The sequence below is a fragment of the Rhea americana genome, unplaced genomic scaffold, assembly GCF_003343005.1.
Source record: "Rhea americana isolate MKP2758 unplaced genomic scaffold, rheAme1 scaffold_79, whole genome shotgun sequence".
NCBI lineage: Eukaryota > Metazoa > Chordata > Aves > Rheiformes > Rheidae > Rhea > Rhea americana.
In genome coordinates this window covers 1,356,777-1,375,657 of record NW_028186967.1, presented here as the reverse complement: position 1 = coordinate 1,375,657, position 18,881 = coordinate 1,356,777, and the positions used below count along the sequence as shown (strand labels likewise).

Sequence of the window (18,881 nt, the reverse complement as noted above, 5' to 3'; positions counted from 1 at the left end):
GGGGGGGGGCGCCTCCCCTCCGCCGCCGCGCGCTGCGGGCGCGACCGCTTCTCCTCCGCGGGCGTCTGCGCGCGTGTGTGTAAAAAATACATGCGTGTGTATGCGTGCTAACGTATGTCGTGTCCCTGTGCGGGCGGGGAGTAAGTGGGTGCCGAGGTGCTTTCGGCGGTATGATGATGTCATCTGCGAGCTGCCCTTCCCCAGGGGAGGGGGTGCGGGGAGCCCCCCCCTTCCTCCTCCTCCTCCTCCTCCTCCTCCGGCGTGTGCAGCTTTGCGAGGGCTCGGGGCGTTTGGAGATGGCACGTGTCGGGCGGTAGTAACACCTGCGGGACGCGGCGTGCGCTGGGTCTGATTCACGGTTTCTACCACGGAAATCAAGCCTTTGGAATTARGGAGCGGCAGAAGCCCTCGAAACGCAAAGTGCCGCTCTCTAAACATAGCTGGGGAGTGATTTGTGCGCGTGAAGAAAACTGCTAACGCTTCATGTGGTGGCTGTATTCGGTAGATTGTTCAAAACTGCCAGGAATCAGTAATTTTTTTTTTCTTCCCCACCCCCCCCTTCTCTGGTGGCTCTGGAAATTAAAATTAGTCTGTAGTTAAGCACACAGTTTAATCACAAATGCATCTCATTTGGTTCTGCTCCCATAGCACATTTTGCTTGATTTTTTTTTAATAATAATTTTTTTTAATGCAGCAACTGATATTTCATAGAGACAGAATTTTTGCTCTGATTATGGATTCTCCTTCTGCTAGACACCAGATATAAAGTAATACATTTTTATCAGCATCGCAGTAGTGGTAAGATATGGTAAAAACATATGTTCACAAAATGGGCCATCCGGTGTTGACCTTTTTATTTAAACTGAAAAGGCCAAGAGAATTGTGTTTATAGTTGGATATTTAACTATAGGAAGCCTTGCGCTGTTATGTAGCATGCCCATCTTTTTAGTAATAGTTTACCTTCAGCTCAGAAAGTAGTTTGTTTTGGTGCTGCCTGGTTAACTTTTTAATTGTTAGGCTTGGATCCAGCTCACTTTCTTGCCAAGAAGAGATGTTCCATTTGTTTTTAACAATTGGACTGGTAAGATGAGAATTCATTATTTCTAGTAACTCCAGAGATTTTTTTTCTTAGGTGGAATAGATTTTTAACCACAAAAAGGAGGAAGCACAGGAATAACTTAGTTGTGGAGATATTTTGTTTGGTTTTCCTCAGAGGTAAATAGAATATGGTTGGATGTCTCTTTCTAGATTTTAATGGTAAGTCAGCAGAGGCTTTTGTTTAATTTTTGTCTGATACTTAATAGCTTTTAACTGAAGTTGCAGAAGTTCTGTAAACTGTTGTGTTAATGCTGTACATTCTTGTATAACTTGCAAACAGCAGCACAAATATTATATAACTTAATGAGTTTTTGGACTGTTCAGAGAGAACATTTGGAGACAATAGATCTCACCCTGAGCAATGCTTTCCTGTTTAAAGTTGTTCAGACTAGAGCAGAAGCCTTCAAACTCTCTTGATTTGTGAACCCTCTATCTGGTCTTTTTCAACTGGATGTGTAAATCATACACACTGAGTTTTGGCATAATAACAACTTCCTTTTCACAGGATACCTTTCAGAGGCACCTTAGAAATGGTCCATTTGATCTGGAGAGATTTGAAGATTGCAGGTTGCGGAGAACAAATATATTATTTTTTATTCTTTTTCATTAAGGTAAAATGTTTTATTAAAAAGCATGCTAGAAATATGATTTCTCTCCCATGAGCCCAATTTTTAACAAGCTRGGACAGAATCTTTATCATGACCTTTTATTTAGCTTTGAAATGTTTTGGTGGTATGGTGGTGGTATTAATAAGAGCTGATGCAAACTGGTCATATGGAGTAAAGTTGGATAATGTTTGCTTGATTGCTCAGGAGATTTTAAACTCCCTGTTTGTCCCCCTCCATGCTGTTCACTTTTCAATGCATTTGCTCTTTAACAGTATAGGAATGGCTGCAGCAAACTCCTGCAGCTTAAAGCCATGCAAAAGAGGCATATAGTGAGACAGTGAAATGGTGTTGTAGCCACTTGCTTGCAGTTGAAATAGCAAAGTGAACATCAGCACTTAAGAAAATTGAGTAATAAATCAACTTGGATTTTTGAATGCTTGATTCAGATTCCAGTAAGGTCATATGTTGCTGAATCAGGGTTTCAGCTTCCACAATTAAGCAAATGCTGAACTCTTAATATGTGGATAGATGTGCTAAATTTGGTATATGTTTGAGCACCTTGGTGAACTAGGGCTTTGGTTAGGCTCTGAATATTGTATTGCTCTTCCAGGGTTATAATTTTGCTTTTGTTTCATTGCAATATATATATATATATATATATATAATCTCCTGCAGTGACAATCAAGAGAGTTTATCTTGTTTTGCTGGAGTGCTTTCAAGGGAGAAAGGAGAGGTGTGTCAGACTAAGGAGTCTCTCATGAGTTTCCTCAGAGGCTCAAGGACCAAAGACAAGTTGTTCAGGTCAGGAGAGAAGATCAGATATAACTACCTTATGGGACAGCTGCAGGATATAGTTTATTCAACTTAATTACATGAAAGTGTTGCAAGACACTTCAGTTGGCATTACGTCTCTTGTGACCAGTTCAATTTGTCAAGCTTACTTCCAGTTAATTTTTATGGAAGACCCATATGGTTGGAAGATTCCCACTAAGGCTGCTTTCTATGCTGTGCTTGCTTTGTCAGCTTTGTGTCTACAAACTACACTTAGTCTTGCCAGAAGAAATGTGTTTTTTGTTTGCATGTTCTTTCAAGAAGTTAGAATGCTAAACAAGCTAGTGGATAGTGCAGCTTTTTGTTTGGTTGTCTGTTTTGAGGGTAACAGTTGTTCTCTGTGGAGCTAAGTCTTAAATTTCTCAGACATGCATAGTATTTAAAGAAAAAAAGAGGAGGGGGAAGGATGCCTTTAACAAAGTAGCTTTTAGTAGCTTTGGCCTACCTTGTGTAGTAGATTTCAAGAACTGGGCACACTGAAGAGCAGTGATTTTTGCTGCTGCACAGAATTTCAAGCTCTTGAGAAGCTGATGATTGTGCGAAGTAGTAGATTCTGACAATCCTGTTTTCATTTCTCAATTCAATGTGTGTGTGTATGTCAGGGGGAGTTCTTTGGGAGAGGCGAAGTGAAACAGAGGCTTCTCTGCACTCTCACTTTGGCTGTGGGAGGCATGTGGCTTTGCTTCATTTGAAAATAACTTACAGATGATGTCCGTAACGACTAGTGTGTCTCCAATCTTGCCCATTATGGTATACCTTACAAATAACACTAACTGGATAAGAGTTATATTAACTATGAATGTTGTGGGAACCTAGGTACAAGTAAAAAGCCCTATGGAAATAGTCCAAGAAGTCTTTTAAATTGTCTTAAAACCCCAAAGTTGTCATGTGGTAGCATTAAGTGAACAATGCAAACTTGTACCCTAGCTGAAGTTAAAGGAAACTAAGAATTGCATTTTCACTGAGTCTTTGCCAGTGTAGTGACATTTGTACTATTGAGAAGTGTGATTTGATGTCTTTAAGAGTCATATCTCTGTGCTTTTCTTTAGTAGTTTATGAACACATGAGCAATAACAAATTTGACTGACATACATTTTCCTACTCCCTCTATATGCTATGTTTTCAGCTGTTGATGTTATTTGAGACAGCTATTTTGGAAAGGAAAACCTTTCATGAGAGCAATGGATTAGTGGTATTTTCTTGCTAATCTATGAGACAGAAAAAAACATAACTGACTGTTAGTAATCACATCATTTATTACATCATTGTGATCAATTGTATTTAAAATGCACAGAATAAATAGTGGAAAAGTTAGACTGGGCTAATAGTTCTGTCTCGTATTAAAACTTTAATACGTTATGAGGCACTTTTAAGAAATAGTATTACTTAGCCACAAAGTTGAAAACAAATTTAACTATTTCAGTTCCAATTTTCTATAGTATGTGTTTTGCCATAGGCTGAAGTGTGTTTATTTTTATTTTTTTCAAAATGTCGTCTGAAAGATTTCAGCTACTTCTGTTGCTGAGGCAAAAAAGCAAACAATAGTTTCTGTTTTGAGTTCTGCCAGTCTCTGTTCTGAACAACTTTAATACCCTTATGCTGTGGAGCATGCAATTAGAATCTGGCAGATTGTGACTGCTGTGAAAAGGATGTTTTCTTTGCAGCTGCTTTGAAAGTGATTTTTCTTTTTCAAAAGCTTATAATTACCACATTTAGGTGCACAATCTATGTGCCCTTGGTAGAGACCATGTGGTTTTTGTCTGTTAAAATTTAAGTATATTTTATCCTTGCAGAACCTCCCCTATCTCTTAATACTGACCAGGGTGTATGTGTGGTACTGTAACAGACCTACTGAACATGTTTCCCCTAGCCCAGAATGATTCATGAAATATGAGTACTGTGTAAAAGTTAACTCAAACTGTGCCAGCACTTAGGCTGGATTGATCGTTAAAAGCTGGCAGCTACCTACCTTGTGTTTAAGGACCTATCTGTGCTATGTAATGGAAAGTTTTCACRTCTTTGGGGGAATAAGGGCATTCATGTTGTGCAATGTTGTGTGATGTTACTGGGTTTCATTGAGCAGGAAGAGGGGGAAAAGAAGGGGGGAAGGTTCTTGAAAGGAGTCAGTGTGGGACTCTTTTAATTAAGCAGTGGGACTAAGACAAGAATCTGTAGATCTCCTCTGGTCAGTGTTGCAGTCACTGATGACGTGCAGAAACCTGGGAGGTGTGGGAGGAGGAGGGAAAGAGATGCGAATTGCAAGAAGGCTTGTGAGGTGAAGGAAACTGCAACTGACAGGACAAGAAGATTGTTAGGGCAGAGGTGGGAAATAGGTCTGGGATGAGGGAGACTGCACTGTGGATGTTCATCCCAGAAGAAAAGCAGGACAGTCTGCTAATGGGATGAGCAGCTTGAGAAATGTGGAGTGACTCAGTAGAAGAGGCAAATAGTGTTAAAAGGAGGAGCTAGAAATGGGTAACACATGAGACTGGGACAAGGCTGAAAGAGACCCGGTTGAAGGAATCAAGCTTTAAATGTAGGAACAGAGAAGCTTGTGCCTGCTGCTTTTGGACGTTTTCTCCAGAATTTGCAATGGAGCCCAAGATTTTGGAACATTGTCACTTTTCTCCTCTTAGGAGCATGACGGTTTGCTGCTACCTGGACTTTTGGTGAACGTGTATGATTCAGCCCCATGTCAGAATTGTTTTTCATGGTTTGTTTTAAAAACTGGGAAATTTCCTTCACAGAACTGTAGTAGGATAAAGGCTGCGAAGACAAAATTCAAAGTTGTATATGTTGAAATTAAAATAATCTGTACAACTTTAGCTCTTTCTTTTGTGCATGTAAGTTATGAAGTTATGATATAACTTGTACTAACATGATTACAAAGTGATTGTGTGTGTATGTATAGAAACAAATTTATATCTACATGCATGTTAGTTATATTAATAGCTATATGCACACATGAATATGTATATGTGTACACACACACAGACAGGACCACCATTGCGTTCAGTATACAGAATTGATCCTGCTCTGGGGAGAAATGTGTGTTGGATAATGAATGAAGAAATTGTCTATAGGACTCATGCTGCTTTTGTAGCACATGTTTGAAGGTGTGAAATGAACAAGGCAGAGGCAACAGGGAGTGTTTGTGTGTGTGTGTTTTTCCTAAGATTTCACTGTTAATTTCATTAAATGCTGTCACAGACAGTTGAATTCTGTTGCTGCTGCAGAATTCCAGTGTGATATGAGGAAGTTGTTTAAACCATGCTTCCCACAGGTGGTCATTAGCTGTGTGTTCCTCATTTACTGGACTTGAGACCTCTGGGACCTGTTTTGCAGAAATGCTGAGTGCTTGCAGCTGGAACTGAAGTCAAGGGGAGCTGTTCTTGAATAGATGTGTGTGTGTGTGTGTGTGTGTGTGTGTAGTTTTAAATATTCCTTAATGCTTCAAACCAAGAACACAAAATTTGAACTTGTTTTAGTTTCACGTTTGTAAAGTTTACAATCTCTCATAGTTTGATTTTCAAAATACCTCCAAGAATGCAAAATGTTCAGCTACAGTAACTGACCACAAAAGAAAAGTTCATCAGGAAGCCAAAGGCTTCTGTTTAGAGCAGTGAGATCTGGTGGGTAATAGATTTAGTTTACCTGACTTGAATCCTCAGAAAAACATTGGAAGAAATAAAATATTTCTAAACAAATAGAAAATAATAAGTGATGATGTAACAGTGCATTTGTTATTAACAAATAATATTGAGGATTTTTTTTAGGATGAATTAGCAAGCCTTATATAGGGAGGGGAATTACTATGCTGTATTCAAATATTTTTTATTTTTTATGCTTTTAATCAAATCTTCAGGAAAATAGCTTGTTTTTATGGTTGCTGTTTCCTCACTTTCATTTTTTATCAGTGTCAGCCCACATCCCGTACTTGTCACTTCTTCACACACAAACTGTTTTCTAATCCCTTTTGTCCTCTTCCATATTCCTACTCTGATTTAGAGAGGTTTCTCTTCCATGACATTCCTAATTATAGCTTTGAATCAATTGCAGCCATCTGGTCAAGACAGTGTGTCTCGTCTTGTGGTCTGAAATAAAGGGAAGAAACTAAAATCAACCATTAATCATTACCAGCAAGTAAGGCAGGGTGGGGGTGGGATGGGGTTGCTGGAGATGTAATGAAAGAGGCCTGAAAACCTGGATGCTTTTCAGGAAGGAAAGTGCATAATGTGATACAGAAGGGGCTGAAAACTGGTGCAGCTGTAGAATGGGGAACAGGCAATGCAGTGGTTCTGCACAGGGTCACCTGGAACTTGTGGATCACCAATTGAATGTGATTCAGTAGGATCACGGTGTTGTGGACCGTACGGGTCAGGGTCCTTTAGTGCATCCTGTGTAACAGCTCCTTTATTCTCCTCAGCAGTGAAGTGCTCTGGGTGGAGTGCTGTGTCTGGTGCTGGGCACCGCGCTTCCAGAGGTGCTGGGCCGCTGCAGAGAGTTCACACCTGGTCTAGGACAAAAAAAAGGGGGAGGGGGGGGGAAGGACAGTACCTTATTCAGATATATAAAAGATAATGCAAAGAGAAGGGTAGTAAGCTGTTCTTTATGATTATGCTGAGTGAAAAAGAGCAAGACTTAAATTGCAATGAAAGAAACATAAGTTTTCTAATTTCTGACCTTTCTAACAGTGGGGATAATGAAACCCTGAAAGAGGTAATTTGGGGCAATAATGTAATCTCTATCACTGGAGTTTTAAGAACAACTTAGATAATGATCTAACAGAAATAGATTGCACAAGTGATCCCACACTGGAGTAGAAGGATGGATTAGATGACCTCCTGATGTATTTTGCTGCCTTATTTTTCTGAGATTCTCCAAATAAAGTGTAGACATGCAACACTAGGGCTAATATCTGTTCATTGCTGAAAACTGGTGTGATGAAACAATGTATGGTCGTATAATTACATGTTGTATCATAGTATTTTTGCAAAGATTGGCCGAATAAGGGTTTCAGAGGCAGACCTAGTAGTGACAAGTCCTAACTTCTGAATGATTGACTTTAGGTTTAACAGTTTCATTGTGTTTCCATTTTGTATGTACCACAAAGACAAGTAAATTGTATGTATATGGTTCTGCATGTGTAAGTAGTTTCGTAGAAATATCAATAATGTATTCAAACACTAGTACTGCTTCTCTTTGCTTTCCACTTGTTAAATATATAAATACCAGTTTAATGAAAAATAAAGTTAAGTGAGTTGGGAACTTGTTTGCCTTAGTACAAAAATTAGGATTAGCCCTTGTCTTCAGGGAAGGAAGATGATGGTTGTGAGAGGTCCATGTGAAAACAATTCATCCTATCAGAAAGGTAGGCAGTACAGATAAAGATGCTTTTCCTTACTCAGTATTGCTACAACTTATAAATATTGTTTGCAGCCTATTTTTTTTAAATCACTGTTTTCAGCTGCATTTCCTATTGAGTGTTTCCATACCAAGTAAGGAAATTGAACTGTTTTGAGTACCTGAATCATTTCTTACCTGAGAAGAAAGATCTTTCATATGCTCCCCTGCCAAAAGTATTGGGGGCAGGATTAGATCAGTTGGTTAGAGTGTGGTGCTGCTAATGCCAAGGTCATGGGTTCACCCCCTGTATGGGGATATGCTGAAGGATGGACTAGATGATCTCCAGAGGTCCCTTCCAACCTTATGATTTAACTCCATAATTAGGGTCACATGTGAGCATATGGAGCTGGTTTGTAGATATTTAAGTAAATATTAGGGGGCAGGTTTAGCTTAGTTGGTTAGAGCGTGGTGCTGCTAATGACAAGGTTGCGGGTTCAATCTCCGTATGGGCTATGCTAAGGGTTGCACTAGATGATCTCCAGAGGTCCCTTCCAACGTTACCATTCTATGATTTTCTCACCTTATGTAGCTGCAGTTGTCTGATATTGCAGTTGTCTGATATTGCAGTTGTCTGATATTGCAGTGTGATGCAGTGACTATTCTCCTTTTGCTTGCTATGAACTAGATTAGATGCTGAGCATATCTCACCTTTCTGTGTGGGGTTTGTAATTCTATTGTAAATAAACTCCACCCTGTGTGTGCACATTTCAGTGAGTATTGCTCTCAACCACAAAACCGTGATGCATGATTTAATTCAGCATAACTTGACATTATTTGGAAATAAAACTCTAAACATTTATGTAGAAAGTCCCTCTGGGCTAATATCAGGTTACAATTTGGACAGAAAGAAGGTGGTTGTGTCTCACCTACACAGAATTCTGATCAAGTAACTTCTCTAGTGCATGTCTGCATTTAAAACTGGAACTAATGCAGGCTTGGAGCTAACTTGTGTGCTATATTGGGATAGAAATCACATGTCACAAAGACACAGAAATCCTGATTTGGATCAGAAGTCTGGTTTGACGATGGTTTCAATTAGAAGCTGACAGTGACCTTACTTCCTGTCCTTATGCTTAAAGATGAAAGATTTGGGCTTCTAGTCATTGGCATTCAATTTTGAAAAGATGTAAGTTGTTCCACTCTGAAGAACTAAAAAAAAAAGTGTTTCTTTTGTCTTCCAGACAGCATGAGCTTTTTATAGAAACTTAGTTAAAAAAATGCTTATCAACATAATAACCATTTTTTCTGTCAAAATATTTTATCCAGTGTTAGTACAATCAAAGAATTTTAAAGAAAATACAATGTTGTTGTCTGGTTACTTTGTACACTTCTGTAAGTAGTTGCTTGACTGCTTCTACCAGAACCACTTCCTTAAACTATGAAAATTGTCAAAAGGATTAGGATAACTGAGGAATGTGAAATGAATGCAAGTCCATTTTTCTTCTCCTAAAATTGACTGGATTCCTAGTAGACAGTACCACTTGAAAGTATAATCTTCTTAAAGATCCTGCAAGCATAACAAACTACTTTCTAAAGAAAACTGAACATAGCTTCCATACTGAAGTATTAATTTTTATGCTGTGTTACCATCTACTGCTGCTGTTTGCTGTATGTAAGGATTAAGTACTGAGTTCATGTGAAGATAGTTCTGAAGTCATATTGTTAAGGAGATTCTTTCAGATTTGCTAAAATTACTATTTGTTTTTCCTCACTTCTTGAATGAGCCAAAAACATCATCAAAACAAACGCTACTTGTGTGTTACTGTGCTAGCAGTTTAGAATGGCTGTATTAATTTACATTTGGAAATAAAATACATCCCAGAAGAACAGAATAACATTCTTACTTTATACTGTATCATGTATTCAGTGCAAACATCCTTGTCACTCAGATGAGACACTTTAGAAATGTTCTACAGTAACACACAGTATTTTCCCTCGTTGCTAAATAGTATGAACCTCAGCAGTCGTATTTAAAATTTGTTCTGTTTGAAAGTGGTCTTAAATAGCTCTCTAGATTTTTTTATTATTATTATTTTAAGGCAGAAAAATGTATAAATTTGACATCTTCTAAATGCAGAAGCAAGAGTTAATGTGCTTTAGAAAGAGAAGTACCTTGATTTGAGTGAATACTTCAAGCTCCTACTTCCATTTCTTATAGGTCAGAAAGAGTTATATTTCTCTTGGTTTTATGAAGATGGGTTTTTTGTAGTTCACTTCTTTTCATTTTGAGGGAGTTAAAACAATATGAGAATCTTGCATGCAGTATGAAAATAATGGTTTCATTTAAAAAATGGTGGCTATTGGAAATATTTCATGTGTTTAAGATCAGTTCTTATGGACTGAATTATTTGAAGAAGAGTAGGTGAAAAGCACAGGTGCATGTTAAATATAGTTTACCATAAGCAGTCAAAGCAACCACCTAACAGAACAGGTGTCTGTGGAATATACATGTAAACTTAGGCGTGGGGTACTTGTTCACACTCATACAGCAATGCACTATTTTTTGTGAGAAAGAGGAAGAACTTTAAAATGCATTCTTTTCCACCTGCATCAGCGTATCTAAGAAGTTGAAATGGAACATGGTAGATAAAGACTTGTTTGTTTTTCTTAACCTTTTCAACAACTGTTTGGTTATGTAGGGGTACAGGTAGCCTGACTTGCAATGGCTTACCTCTGGCAGTCATGTGAATAGCCTGTTTTCCACCCAAAAAATCTTGCAGACTCCTTCATAACATTTCTTGGCATGTGTGGAAAATGGCACATTCCTAAATAAAAAATGCTTTGATAAATGGACTGTTCATCAGGCAAACAATTTCTACTTTGATTGAGTAAAACCACCAGATTTTCCTCCTTTTGTGCATTGTAGCAAGTGGCTAAAAAGCACAACAATAGAGCTAGCTTTTGGAGCTTAGCCTCTTTCTGTATCAATGTTTTTTGTTGCTTGTTTGAAATGTTAAATTATCAACTTATATACCTATTTAAACAGAGACGAAAGGCTAAGAGATTTCAGTTCTGCAAACATGATGACATGGTTTCTTTGAGGAAAAAAATGWCGTGATTCCAACTTTGGTTGGCTTTGTGCTCTGTATGGAGGAGAGTAGAACTTGATAGGCATTAGTGGAGTTTCTTTTTTGGGGGGGAAACTTGGAAAGGGAGAAAAGAGGAAGAAAGCACAAGTGCCACCTCTTGCCTTACATGATTTTTCTTAAATATCAGGCAGTGGTTCCACATTATTATTCCATGCAAGGGCAAATCTAATCTTAGATGTTGCTGTTACTTTTGTCTTAGCTTGTCATTTCAGCTTTTTGGATGGCTGCATTATGTGCTGTATTTGCAAAACAGTCCTTTAGGGGATTTTTTTTGTTGTTGTTGTTTGTTTTTGTTCTCCCCTCTAAGTAGGATAGATCTTGAAACCCTACTTGGAGCAGAGGCATTCAGACAATTAAATTGGCACCCTTGGAGCACAAAAATTAACATTTAGAAATTCAAGGATGGGATGAGAGTTTTTTAAAACACCTCTGCCACTGACAGAATGGCAACACAGCTCTATTTTAATCTGAAATTAAGGAGCAACTGCATTAGAACTTGTTTCCTCTTAAATAGCCTCTGCTATTGAGAAGCCTTCATTTAAACAGTAAATTTGTCCCCATTTGGAATAGATCACTTATTACTAACTTTTGTATGTCTATGTTGCTCCTTCTGGAAGCTTTATCTTCTGAAAGGAAAGCACACTGTTGTGTTTGTAGGTAGTTAAATCAGCATAGTACATAGCTATTTTCTTTAGGCAAATACTAATATAAATGCTTGAGCTAACATGTTCCTTAGTCCTCAGTCACTTCACGCTTGATAGAGAAAAGCTCCAATGTTTCTCTAGATAAAGAGTTTTCCCTTCCGTAACTGACAGGTTTAGAGATCTAGTCTTCTTACTAATGCATTTTATACTCTTTAAGATTGCCTGGTGTTGTAGAACTCTGTTCAAAGTTTTCTCTGACTTCAGAATTACTTACTTTTCAGTATCTACACAAATACTTCAGTTCCTTTCTTTACACTCTGTTTGCATACACTATCCCTGCATTGCCTCACAGATCCCAAGTGTTGCCAACACAGTAGGTTTCCTTCCATATACCTTCTTCCTTGCTCAACAGTGGCTGCTCCTGCTTTGTGCCTTGCAATGCCGGAAGAATAGTTGGAGTACTGACTAAACCCATGTCACTGTGGCATTTTTGCTGCTCTTGCGTTTCTGTACCTTACATCAAATAGAACACCTCCCTTGTAGGGATGTCTGTGTTAGTGCATGTAAATCAGGCCCTTACTAGAAATTGGTTCTAACTGGCCGTGTTTGTGTGGGGCAGTAAATGCATCCTTGGGCATACTGAAGTAAGGGTACAAATGTAAGCTTAGAGCTTTCAGAGGCTTGACTGGGAAAGCTGGGGTGTCCGGACAGCCAGTCCAAATACTGGCTAATATTTGAGAAAATGTTAGTTTGTGATGCATAGTATGAAATGGTAAATGTCTGGCCCTCAGCTGCAATCAGCCTACGAAGCATCTATGATGCATCATACTGTCCGCCTACTGAAGAGAGAGTGCTACTTTAGATACTTTTCTATGGCATCCAGGAGATCAAGATTCCAATCAATAGGCTTTAGCACTAACTAGAGAGTGAAAATGTTTGTTCCCTTGCCTGATTGAACACTTATCGTGTGTGATACAGGGCTTGAATGCTGTTTGTCAGCACTGGAGATGAAATGTTTTGTAGTGGACCCATTCATCAATTCCAGCAGAGTTTTGGGAACTCTTGAGTGCTGCTGGTGGTTTTCCTGTTAGCAGAAAAGTAAAATTAGCAATGTGGGCCCCGTTCTGCCTTTTGGGGCGCAGAAATTGACAAGAGGTGCGGCGGCAGGTCAGTTTCACGCTGCACTTGCTTGGGGAAACTGATCAGAGAGGAACAAAGTCCCCAGGACTCTGCCTGAGTGTTGTGATACTGTGAAGGACAAGGAGCCGAAGAGAATGCTGAAATGTTTCGGGGAAACATAAAGGCAAAACAACAAGTTCCTTATTGTGAAGTAAACATTTTTGTTTTATCTTGATGTCTCTATAAAGACAAATGATACTAAATTAAAGTCCCCCCCCCTTTTTTTTTAACTCTGTCTTAATGATAGAACAGTATTTTGGGGAGAGGAAGCCTCAGCAGGAAAAATGAGTCATTTGAGGCTGTGCATATGGTAGGTCAATTTTGAGACTGTTTTTCCAGTCTTATGGAGTTGGAAGAATCACCTTGTGATTTCTTTAATTATGATTTAAATGTCGTGTGGACAGGGAGCATTAGAAATTCTAAAGCATCCCTGGGACTGAAATAAAACAAAACTCTGAATATGGCTAATTAATGTTGCAATTCTCAATGATACTTAAAATGAAAGAGGTTTTTTTACCAGAATAGGTTTTTATTGAAAAGCAGATTTTTCTGCAGTGTCCCTTCATAATGGTGTAAAAACTTTAGATCTTTTGCTCTGTTTTGCATTGTTAGCTTTGATAATGATTTACATTGCCTTTAAGAACTGATGCAGAAAAACTTGCAGCAAATATGTTAGCACGTAACCTTAGTTGTATGTCGCTTCATTCACACTGAGAATTTACATAGGTTTGATTTAAAAAAATATTTGAAAAATAATAGGTGTATTTATTTCTGTCTAGCAGTGGCTTTTGAGATGCTGTGAGAAATGGTTACGTGAAGATCTTTTCTGATGCTTATTATAAGCGACTTAGGCTCTGATTAGGACTGGTTTATGTAAAACGGTTTGGGAACTGTCAAATTCTCAATTCCCTAATCTCTTGGGGGTGGGAAGGAGGGGGAGAAAGAGGCTCATGAGGCTCAAACCTTTAAACAGAGCCCCAGACAAATCTGAACTTGCTGACTTTTTAAAGAAAACTGCAAGTATTGGAAACATGTAGGTTTTAGTAGCTTGAAAAAAAATTTATTTAATTACATGGTGTATATTTGTGAATTTACTGGAGCAGGCTTCTCTCTAGTAAACACCAGCAGCATAAGTCTTTGCTGTGAAGTGATACTGTATTGAACATTCAGATTTTCATAGCTTCATCTTTTTTTTTTTTTTTTTTTTTTTTTCCTCTGGATGTTCCCATATGTATGTTGTGGGAACATTGGTACGTGACATGCATTTGAGGAAGAGGTAAGGACTTAATATGGAAGCTGACTCCTTGTTTAAACAGAAATTATGGCCACAGTCTTGATGTAGTGAAGTACTTTTCATTGGTCACTTTGAGTTCAGTGGAGCAGAAATGAAACTAAAAGTATCCTCAAATTTTCAAACTGGAAAATAGATCCCTGCAGTAGTAAGATGGCCTCAATATCTAGGTTGGCTCTTTGTCTTTTAATGTGCATGTTTTCTTCTTCTATCAGACTTGAGTCATGTGTTTAATATAGTATCACAGAATGATTGAGTTTGAAAGGGACCTCCGGAGATCATCTAGTCCAACACTCCCCCCCTCCCCCCACAAGCAGGGTCACATAGAACACATTAGATGGGATCATATTCAGGCAGATTTTGAATATCTCCAAGGATGGAGACTCCACAATCTGGGCAATGTGTTCCTGTGCTCAGTCACCCTAACAGGAAAGATGTTTTTCCTCATGTTCAGGCAGAACTTCCTGTGTTTCAGTTTGTACCCTTTGACTCTCATCCTGTCACTGCGCACCACTGAAAATAGGTCTAGACCTATCTTCTTTACACCCTCCCTTAAGATTCTTATTACAGATTGACGAGATTGCCCCTCGGTTTTCTCTGCTCCAGGCTGRAGAGTCGCAGCTCTGTCGGCCTTTCCTCCTAGGAGAGATGCTGGAGTCCCTTAATCATCTTAGTAGGGCTTCACTGGATTTGGTCCAATAGCTTCCTGTCTCTCTTGCACTGGGGAGGCCAGAACTGGACACAGCACTCCAGATGTGGCGTCAGCAGGGCTGAGCAGAGGGAGAGCATCACCTCCCTTGAGCTGCTGGCAATACTCTTCCTCATGCACCCCAGGATACTGTTGGCATGCTCGGCCCCAAGGGCACGCTGGCGCCTCATGGTTAACTTGTTATTCCCTGGGATGCCTAGGTGGTTCTGAGCGGGGCTGCTTTGGGTTAGATTGTCCCCTGAAGCTATACTGGTGCATGGGGTTATTTCTCGGTAGGTGCAGGAGCCTGTAGTTGCCTTTGCTGGACTTCATGAGGTTCCTGTCTGCCCAACTGTCTACCCTGTTGAGAGCCCTCTGAATGACAGCACAGCTGTATGGTGTGTCAGCCAGTGCTCGCAGTTTGGCATCACCAGCAAACTCACTGAGCTTGCATTCTTCATCCAGGTCCTTAATGAATAAGCGGAACAAGACTGGAGCCAGTATTGTGACTGTTGGGGGTGCACCGCTAGCTGCAGGCCTCCAGCAAGACTCTGCGCTGCTGATGTCAACCCTCTGAGCTCTGCCGTTCAGCCAGTTCTCAATCTGCCTCACTGTCCGCTCGTCTAGCCCGCGCTTGCTGAGCTTACCTGTGAGGAGGTTATGGGAGACAGTGTTGAAAGCCATGCTGAAGTCAAGGTAGAAGACATCCACTGCCCTGCCCTCACCTCCCCAGCCAGTCATTGCGTTGCAGAAGGCTATCRGGAGGGTTAAGCCTGATTTCCCTTTGGTGAATCCGTGGTGACTCCTCCTGATCACCTTCATTTCCGCCATGTGCTTTGAGGTGACCTCCAGGATGAGCTGTTTCATCGTTCTTCCAGGGCCGGAGGTGAGTCTGAGTGGCCTGTGGTTCCCTGTGTCGTCCTCGTTGCCCTTTTTGAAGCCTGGGGTGGCACTGTCTTTCTTCCGGTGCTCAGGCRCCTCTCCTGTTCTCCATGTCCTTTCCAAGGTRATGGAGAGCGGCCTACTCCTGACATCCACCAGCTCCCTGGTCACCACTGGTGGATGCATCGCATCAGGCCCCGTGGAGTTGCGGATGTCAGGTTTTCTTAAATGATCTCTAAGTTGATCCTTCTGTACCAAGGGAGGGTCTTCCTTTCTCCAGACTTTCTCCGTGGTGTCCAGGGTCTGGGATTTGTGAGGRTTAGTTTTAGCAGTAGAGGCTGGAGCAAAGAAGGCATTCAGGAACTCTGCCTTCCCTGTAACCTTTGTCAGCAGGACATCCACCCATTCAGCAGCAGGCCCACGTTTTCGCTAGTCTTCCTTTTGTTGCTGAAGTATTTGAAGAAGCCCTTCTTGTTGTCCTTGGCATCCCTTGCAAGATTTAAATTCAAGTGTGCCTCGGCCTTTCTCACCTCACCCCTGCGTACTTTGACAACGTTTCTATACTCCTGTCGAGTGTCCGATCCGCTGTTGCACGTTCTGTGCGCTTCCTTCTTCTGTTTGAGTTTTGCCGGGAGCTCCTTGCTCATCCATGCAGGTCTCCTGCYGCCTTTGCTTGACTTCTGGCTCGTTGGGATGCAGCGTTGTTGAGCCTGGAGGAAGTGATCCTTGGATGTTAACCAGCTCTTTTGGATGCCCCTTCCTTCGAGGGCCGTACTGCCTTCCTGGGATTCTTCCAAGAATGTCTGTGAAGAGGCCACAGTCAACTCTGCTGAAGCTGAGGGTTGCGATCCTACTTTTTGCTCTGCTTCCTCCTTGCAACGTCTTGAACGACACTATGTCCTGGTCAGTGCAGTGGTGGCTATGCCCCGGTGTTGACTCTCCAGCCAGCCCTTCCTTGTTTGTTAGTACTTGGTCCAGCAGTGCACCTCTACATGTTGGCTCCTCTGTCAGAAAGTTATCAATGCTCTCCAGGGACCTCTTGGATTGCCTGTTCCTTGGTATKTTGTTCCTCCAGCAGATGAACAGCTGTTGATCTTTCAAATAGGGAAGTATCATTCTGGTGTTGACATCATCAGCTTATGGCACCTGTAAGACCAAATGTTATTGTATGCATGACATTTCAGAACTAGTGAGTACTTTTAGAGGCTCTTAACATCTGGGAATGCGTAGTTGCGCTTTAAGTGAAAAGGCCTATTCACACTCCAAGCAGTGTAATTTGTTTCTCAAGTGTTTAAAGCAACATAATCTTCATTTTTTCACTTTTGGCCACCCTAAAAAGACTTTAAAAACCTCATCTCCTTTGCAAAGGTGAAATGTGTTCCAGTGTGCTTGAAATGATTTTTGAGGATTTTTATATCCGTTTGTTATATATTTTCTTAAATAGAATCATCGTTTGCTTCTTGAAAGACAGAAGGAGAAAATCTTGCTGAAGTACTCTGGCTTTGAACCTGTCTGGAACGAATTGGATAAGGGGGRGGGAGGGGGAGAAGAGAGGAGATTAGACTTAGTCGATTGGCTGAACATACTGGAGAATAAGTGGACCGTGGTCAAGTTTTGGCATTACAGTTGGGAGAAGAATAGTAAGCGTATTTGATGGTAGTTTGGGAGATTTTATGTCCGTAATAACAAACCAAGAATTTTTTCTTTTCTTTAAATCCTTATTTATTTGATTTCTGTAACAGATTTTGATAGAATAAAAAGTGAGGGGAGGGGAAAAATTGTGCAGATGTCTGTTGGGACACTGGCATTATGAGTTTTCCTGTTTGCCGTGAGAGAAAAGTGTTATTGCTTTTATGAAAGACTTCATAGACACTTTTTCACATTATCAGAAACCTAGTTTTGATAAATGAAGATATTGACTGTTGCTTGTTTCCTCCATTTTTTTTCTCTCCTCCTGTGGGTTAGGAACATGGGAAGACATTCAGTTTTTTGATTATAACAACTTTTACATTTTTATTAAAGCTGTTTTTAAGAAGGTTTTATAAACCAGCTATTCAATATTCAGACTACAACCTCTCATTTAGTGGTTATGGGAAGACCTACTACGGCAGCTGCATCAGACACTGCAGACATACTTTGCTTCAATATTAATCCTCAGGAAGCATCTTTACAGGCAGTGTTCTGTGCAGTTAGTTGTCATTAAAATGACATTATTACGGTTCTGTCAGAATTGTTACACATTTTCACGTAACATACCAAATCAGTGCCTACTAAAAGTAGGATACTGCTTTGGGGACATCAGAGAGATGTTGCTGGTTAAGAGTGTATTAAGTGTGTCAGAGATATTGCTTTGACTGACAGTGTGAAAGAGACAAGAAATGGGTTTGTGAATTGCAAGGATGTTGTTGGAAATTGGGAGTAAAGCACCCCTTGGAGCTGWGCCATTAGAGTGTACTTAAGGAAGGTATCTGTTGTTCTGTTGTGATGGGGTGTTAGCTTTAAATTTAAAAKGTAATTAAACCCATTTCTTTAAAGATGCCGTAGAACAATATCTTGATTTCTGTTCAGTAATATGTAAAATTAAGAAGCAGACCTTAGGTGACTTTTTGGATGGTTATTAAAGGATTGTTTAGTTCAGAAAAGAACAACCTATCCATCTGGTTGGTTTTCAAGCTTCTGAAGTTACATAGAGCTGACTTATACTAAATGGATAACTAGAGATGATATGATTCTCCCAAGTTTTACAAAGCCTCTATTTTTTTTTTTTTTCCCTCCCCCTTCCTCCAGACAAATAGCATGTAGAGGTTAAACTTCTAGGCGGGCTTAAGCAATGAAGGCTATATTGATATCATGGCAAAAACTATTCTGAAAAGCAGTGACTTTGAGGAGGAGGGAATATATCAGGAGGAGGAAGAGCTGAAGTGGATCTCACTGAGCAGTGAGTGACTGAGAATAATCTTCAACTATATAAGTGAAAGGCGAGTTTTCTTACATATGTGTGTGGCAGTTGTATGATAGCAACTGATGTCAACATTTTGAAAAATATACTGACTAATTGAGGAGGGTTCAGAGAACATCCTTGTGAAGATTTGGGAAATGTGTTTCCAGGTGAAAATTTTAAAAAGAGCAGTCTGTTATGTTCAAGAAGCAGTGGAGATATGTCTT

General features: G+C 40.0%; 1 protein-coding gene across 4 annotated transcripts in view; it reads left to right on the top strand.

Annotated features, from left to right (window-relative positions):
• The window catches only part of KIAA1549 (KIAA1549 ortholog), a 161,245-nt gene that overhangs the window by 672 nt on the left and 141,692 nt on the right, over positions 1–18,881 (top strand). The gene's annotated exons all lie outside the window — the stretch shown is intronic.